The sequence below is a fragment of the Montipora capricornis genome, chromosome 9 (genome assembly GCF_036669925.1).
Source record: "Montipora capricornis isolate CH-2021 chromosome 9, ASM3666992v2, whole genome shotgun sequence".
NCBI lineage: Eukaryota > Metazoa > Cnidaria > Anthozoa > Scleractinia > Acroporidae > Montipora > Montipora capricornis.
The window spans coordinates 47,139,406-47,146,905 of record NC_090891.1 but is presented as its reverse complement, the minus strand read 5'-3'; positions in this window follow the sequence as shown (position 1 = coordinate 47,146,905).

Genomic DNA, 7,500 nt, shown 5'->3' with positions numbered 1-7,500 from the left:
TCGCGCCGGCTGCTCGGAGGGGAATAGTACTTGCTAATCACCCCCGAGTTAACCAATCAGACCGCGAGAAAAGCACTATTCACTTGAAGCTAGACTAAACTATACGAAGGCCATTTCAGTGCTGCTTTAAATGAAGGGGAACTAGTAAAGCCTGTCATAAAACATGCGTAAATAAGCAGGAGTGACAAGACTACGGGATGATATAAATATAATTACCCCGAAGGGGGGTCTGGGAGCATCCCAAACATAAAATGAGGCGCACCAAAAGTGAACCTATCAGTTAGAAGATTATCACGTTTTGAAAACAACGCGTTTGTTTCTTGCAAATGCCAGCAGATACGTTGAAACAAATAACAGCAGCTTGATTACCATATTGAAAAATAGTTATAGATTTCATATTGAAACAAAAACAAACAATAAAAATTCGTCAACCCACGTTGGTTTTTATCAATGTAATATTTGAGATAAGGATTTAATCAACACGTTTTGTTTCCGCGACAGTAGGAGTTTTGTGAAGCAAAACATCACTTCTTATAAGCATGAAACGTTTTGGCCATTTATGCCGGTTTATACCTATGTACGATTCTTGTGCTTATATGTACTTGGGCATGAGCTAATGCTTACGTTGTACCTGTAAACCAGCCCTCTGAACTTCGAAAGGGTTACAATAATTTCAATTATCACAGAAATACAAATGTTTACTTCCCGGCGATGTTCTCACAGGAAGTTGATTAAGTAAAGTTTTCATGATATGAAATGTACCGATACCATTCACGCAAACATAATTATTTAAAGATCTCAAGGCAAGATAGGTCTTTCCGTACAGAGTTTTTACAGAAAATACTTGTTGGATCTCCCTAATGACGTAAAAAGTAAAAATTCAATCTTTAACTTGCCTAACTATCAACATATCCATTACACCAAGAAGTAGCACCAGAAGACCCTCAAATACCATAAGCATCTCAAGTAGCCCAAGTAGCCCAAGTAGTTCAAGTAGCCCAAGTAGCCCAAGTAGCCCAAGTACCTCAAGTAGCTCTAAGTAGCTCAAGTAGCCCAAGTACCTTAAGTAGCTCAAGTAGCCCAAGTAGCCCAAGTAGCCCAAGTAGCCTAAGTAGCTTAAGTAGCCTAAGCATCTCAAGTAGCTCAAGTAGCCCAAGTAGCCCAAGTAGCCCAAGTAGCCTAAGTAGCTTAAGTAGCTCAAGTAGCCCAAGTAGCCCAAGTAGCTCCAGTGGCCCAAATAGCTCAAGTAGTCAATTTCAATTATCACAGAAATACGAATGTGTACTTCCCGGTGATGTTCTCACAAGAAGTTGATTAAGTAAAGTTTTTCATGATATGAAATGTACCGATACCATTCACGCAAACATAATTATTTAAAGATCTCAAGGCAAGATAGGTCTTTAAGTACAGAGTTTTTACAGAAAACACTTGTAAAAATTCAATCTTTAACTTGTTTAACTATCAACATACCCATTACACCAAGAAGTAGCACCAGAAGACCCTCAAATACCCTAAGCATCTCAAGTAGCCCAAGTAGCGCAAGTAGCCCAAGTACCTCAAGTAGCACAAGTACCTCAAGTAGCTCTAAGTAGCTCAAGTAGCCCAAGTACCTTAAGTAGCTCAAGTAGCCCAAGTAGCCCAAGTAGCCCAAGTAGCCCAAGTAGCTAAAGTAGCTCAAGTAGCCCAAGTAGCCCAAGTAGCTCCAGTGGCCCAAATAGCTCAAGTAGTCAATTTCAATTATCACAGAAATACGAATGTGTACTTCCCGGTGATGTTCTCACAAGAAGTTGATTAAGTAAAGTTTTTCATGATATGAAATGTACCGATACCATTCACGCAAACATAATTATTTAAAGATCTCAAGGCAAGATAGGTCTTTAAGTACAGAGTTTTTACAGAAAACACTTGTAAAAATTCAATCTTTAACTTGCCTAACTATCAACATATCCATTACACCAAGACGTAGCACCAGAAGACCCTCAAATACCCTAAGCATCTCAAGTAGCCCAAGTAGCCCAAGTAGCGCAAGTAGCCCAAGTACCTCAAGTAGCACAAGTACCTCAAGTAGCTCTAAGTAGCTCAAGTAGCCCAAGTACCTTAAGTAGCTCAAGTAGCCCAAGTAGCCCAAGTAGCCCAAGTAGCATAAGTAGCCCAAGTAGCCCAAGTAGCTAAAGTAGCTCAAGTAGCCCAAGTAGCCCAAGTAGCTCCAGTGGCCCAAATAGCTCAAGTAGTCAAAGTAGCCCAAGTAGCCCAAGCACCCCAAGCACCTCAAGTAGCTCAAACAGCCCAAGTAGCTCAAGTAGCTCAAGTAGCCCAAGTAGCTCAAGTAACCCAAGTAGTTCAAGTAGCCCACGTAGCCCAAGTAGCTCAAGTAGCCCAAGTAGCTCCAAGTAGCCCAAGTACCTTAAGTAGCACAAGTAGCCCAAGTAACCCAAGTAGCCCAAGTAGCTCAAGTAGCCCAAGTAGTTCAAGAAGCCCAAGTAGCTCAAGTAGCCCAAGTAGCTCAAGTAGCCCAAGTAGCTCAAGTAGCTCAAGTAACCCAAGTAGTTCAAGTAGCCCAGGTAGCCCAAGTAGCTCAAGTAGCCCAAGTACCTCAAGTAGCCCAAGTACCTCAAGTGGCCCAAGTAGCCCAAGTAGCCCAAGTACCTCAAGTAGCCCAAGTAGCCCTAAGTAGCCCAAGTACCTTAAGTAGCTCAAGTAGCTCAAGAAGCCCAAGTAGCCCAAGTAACCCAAGTAACCCAAGTAGCCCAAGTAGCTCAAGTAGTTCAAGAAGCCCAAGTAGCTCAAGTAGCCCAAGTAGCCAAAGTAGCCCAAGTACCTCAAGTACCTCAAGTAGCTCAAGTAGCCCAGGTAGCCCAAGTAGCTCAAGTAACCCAAGTAGTTCAAGTAGCCCAGGTAGCCCAAGTAGCTCAAGTAGCCCAAGTACCTCAAGTAGCCCAAGTAGCTCTAAGTAGCCCAAGTACCTTAAGTAGCTCAAGTAGCTCAAGTAGCCCAAGTAGCTCAAGTACCCCAAGTACATCAAGTAGCCCAAGTAGCTCTAAGTAGCTCAAGTACCTTAAGTAGCTCAAGTAGCTCAAGTAGCCCAAGTAGCCCAAGTACCTTAAGTAGCTCAGGTTGCTTAGAGCTACTTGGGCTACTTGTGGTACTTAGGCTACTTGGGCTACTTGCTCTACTTGGGCTAATTGAGCTACTTGAGCTGCCTTTAAATTATTCTTTTGTTCATATTCAAAATAGCCCAACTAACCTCGTTCGGGATAACAAATTCTTTAGAATTTTTGTCTCAAAAACGAGGTTAGTTGGGCTATTTTGAATATGAACAAAAGAATAATTTAAAGGCAGCCATTTTTGCATAGGGTCTATATTTGCCACTGTAACCGAAGTGTCAAATAGGGGGAGAGTAGTGTCGGAAGCGTGACATAGCATGAAATAACGTGACAAGAAAGCACTACCATTATCGTTATTAAGTGAAAGACAATCTCCATTGAACATTGAACCTTTGATTGCGAAACAGTGAAATAAGATCGTTGTTTTTGGTGTGTGAAAAAAATAGGAAACCGAAGGAATCTGTAATCAGGGAAAGCAACACTAAACCAATTTAAGACATAAACCTGTGATTTATTTGTCGGATACCCGTTCCCCACAGTACAGTTTGATTGATATTTGTGTAAGTTCGATTTATATGTATGCGGTTCGATTTATTTGTGTACGGTTCTATTTACTTTTTGCTGTTTTGAAATTAAATGAACGAGTTTCGCTTTATTTGTGCCCGTTTAATATTGTATGAACGCCTTTTGAAGATTTTGTCCGTAACGGAACGCCATAAATTACTCTATTTCCTCACATATCTTATTCCTGTCACCCGCCGCCCCCGCCCCCGCAGCCATGACGGTGACGGTGTAGGAGTGGTAAACGGCTTAGCTACATAATTCCGGAATTTTTGGGGGGAATTTTAGAAAAAAATTGACAATTTCGAGAACTCTAGAGCGATTTGAACTTTCACCTGACATGTTGGAAACTTTTCACAGGCAAAATCGTTGACAAAACGTGTTTTTTTGTATTCCAACCTACCAGGAGAGGGGTCCGTCCGTTCATATCCATTTCTTATCAGCGGTTATTCACCAAAAGGGGTCCCTACAGTGCAGCTAAGCAGCGTTTTCTCACCGTAGTTTCGGAATCCGGATCTTTGCTTGATAGCAAATATGGCAGACTTTGCACTATAAGAAACGAAATTTATAAGAAATTTCGGGAATTTTAGAGAGTTTTTGGAGAATTTTAGACATTTCTAGAAGAATTTTGGAGCTTTTGTCTGGGAAATTCTGGAAAGAATTTTAGACAATTTTTCGGGAATTATGTAGCTAATAAGCTTAGGTAAACTCCTTCTTCCGTTAGGTAAATCCTGTATTAGTGGATAGTAGATTTACTCCCTAGCCTTATTTGGTTTTTAGTTTTGTTTTTTTCCTGAAATCCATTATAAATTGGCTACCATTTACTCAGTAAATTCAGTTGGTGCAGTTAATTTATCTAAAGAGAGTCAGAGACTAAAAGACTCTCGAGTCTGTGAAGACTAAAGAGTGTCAGTCTTCAAGACAAGTCATTTTCCAAGTCTTCTCAGATGTGTAGTTATCAATAACACTTGGTATGTTATCAGTATTTTCCTATTTCTTTATTTATGCCTAGCCTTTTATTTTAGTTCTTAGCAGAGATTGCAACATTTTATTAGCTTTTGTCTAGGTTTATTTATCTATGTTGACCTTTAGTCTGGCACAGTATGCGATTTGCCTGTTGAATATTTTTCTTCTTTTCTAATAAGTAATTACTGTATTTTTGTTTACCGCTTTTCCTTGTCATTATTTGTATGCTTTTAATTCCATTTGATTCCAAATGATCCATTTGTTACCATTATTTCACAATGAAATGAATGAATGGAATTCTGTTATCCTTATCGTGACTACAAACGTCACAAAAAGATAAGAATGACAGAATTCCATTCACCCTCACTTTCCATCCTCATAATCACGCAGTCAAAAGTATCATTCTTAATAATTTTAAAATACTCCAAAATGATCCCGAGACTGGTAGAATCTTTTTGCAACCTCTACTTATTTCATTCAAACGCGACAAAAACGTAGGCAACTTTTTAGTTAGAAGCGCGCTCAAAACTAACGAGCAATCCGGCACTTTCAAATGTGCGCGCTCACGATGCAAAACTTATCTTTTCATTGTTAACACTAGCAAGATATCGGGACCTAAGCGATTTGTTAAGATCACCGATCGTTTCACATGTACCTCCGCAAATGTCATTTATTGCATAACTTGTACGTTATGCAATAAATTATACATTGGCGAGACAGGTAGACGACTAGGCGATCGATTCCGCGAACACCTTCGAGATGTTGAGAAGAATGACAAGGATGCATCTAAGCCAATCGCTCGTCATTTTAATCTCCCTAACCACTCCAAAAAACACATGGCTATCTGCGGCCTTTCCCTACATCTAGGTACGACGGAAAGCCGCAAGAATCTGGAACAAAAATTCATCTTCCAAATCGGCACTCTTAATCCTCACGGTATTAACGAACTCCGTTGATAAAACCAAATTTTTTTTTCATATAATAGTTATTGGATTATAACATTGTTTAGTTTCTTTTCAGTTAACGTAGAACAGCATTGAAGTATTGAAGTATTTTGGGGTAGATTATAAAGAACCTACAAGGAAAAAGGTAAGCAAAAGTCAACGATTTTGTGTGCGCTTTTACAAGACATTTAGCAAACTAACTCGGGAAACAACCCAGAAATGTGTGCATGGGGTTGAAACATAGGCTGTTTCCCCAACATTGTCTTCTCAAAGATAGCGTCCACTTGTGGATCAATATTCAGACTCATCAACTCGGGCTTTTGTGCTCGATGTCAATGCGCCACTCTAGAGGCGGCTTTCATTGGTTCTATTCTGTGTCACTTCATTTTCAGCTGCTTTATCAAACGATCATGATAAAATACATTTTAGCACGGAATGTTACTAATACGAAGAGCATTCGTTCATTGCTTTAAAGCGAGATTGCTTGTATATGAATAATCACGATGTTTTTGTGCAAATTGGGACAAAAAAATATTGTAAGGTTTCTAAAAGCCATCTAAACTGCAGGAGCCCAGAGGTCTTAAATTTATCAGTGTTTAATTTTTTTCAAATTGTGCGAAAAAAAAAAATTAAGGCTACTTATTGATATTAAATAAAAGAAAAGTTATGATAATTGTGCAGGGGACTCACATTTGATTGGTTATCTGTGATTATTGGCCAATCAGAATGCTTAGTTTGTTACCTTCGATTTTCTTACCGAATTACTTCTTTCCTCTTTTTTGTATTGCGTTACCTAACAACCGCATTTCTCTTAGCCAATCACAAACTATCCTAATGCTCTAATCGTCGTTTTCTTTCTTCACGTAGATGACCAATGATTCTCATCACCAAGAGTGCATCGCCTGGCTGACAATATTTACCATCGAAGCTGTTGCTATTGTGACCATGAATACTTTTACAATCATTATTTACCTGAAAGAGCGAATCCTTCGCAAGCGTACCACGTACCTGGTAATCAGCCTGGCGGTTGCAGACATGTTTGTTACATACAACTTGATCTTTGAGATTTTGTTCCTGGGTATCGATTGTAACTTTTGGAAGATTAACCTGTACAGGAGCTCCATACTTACTTCAAGATTGGCGTATTTCTTTCCAGCAGCCTCTATAGCAAACCTTGCTGCTATTTCTTTGGAGCGGATGCACGCAACTTTTCGTCCATTCAAGCATCGCCTCATCAAACAGCAGATATTTGGAGCAGCTGTTGCGGGTGTTTGGTTTACAGCTGCCCTGTCTACAGCTATCGTTTTTTCAATACTTTTACGGGGCCGCTCAGATATCACTACTTTCTTTCACGCGCAAGCATTATACTACTTGTTCCTATTTTGTTGCCTTTTGATCATCGTTGTTTCTTACACGTCCATCGCTACTAAATTTTACTGTGGAACGCATCCTCAGCGTCATGGTGCAATCAGAAGAGAAAGAAAACTGACCAAGACATTGTTCATTGTAACAATTGTATCGTTAATACTAGTGATGCCACTTACAATTTTCTGGTCTCTTTTTTCTGTTAATTCAGGCGAAATGTTTATGTCTGTAACCATTTCTTATGGAACATGGCAGCATTTACGACGTTCCTTAGCTTTCTTACTTTACGCAAACTCTGTTATAAATCCATTGTTATATGCATTAAAAATGCCACAGTTCAAAAGAGCTCTGTTTTTATTATTGCGTTGTAGATCTCGCTCGGAGCCAGTTGAGGTTTTTCCCCTTAATGACATTTAAAGTTGTTAGATTTCACTCAGTTAACTGATGAATATGTGTTTACAAAGTATAAAAAAACTGAGCGTTTTAAATACTTTCTTCCAAGTTCTCTCTTTGTTTTTAATTGGAAACACTTTATTCGAGTTAATTTTAGAGCGGGAAGA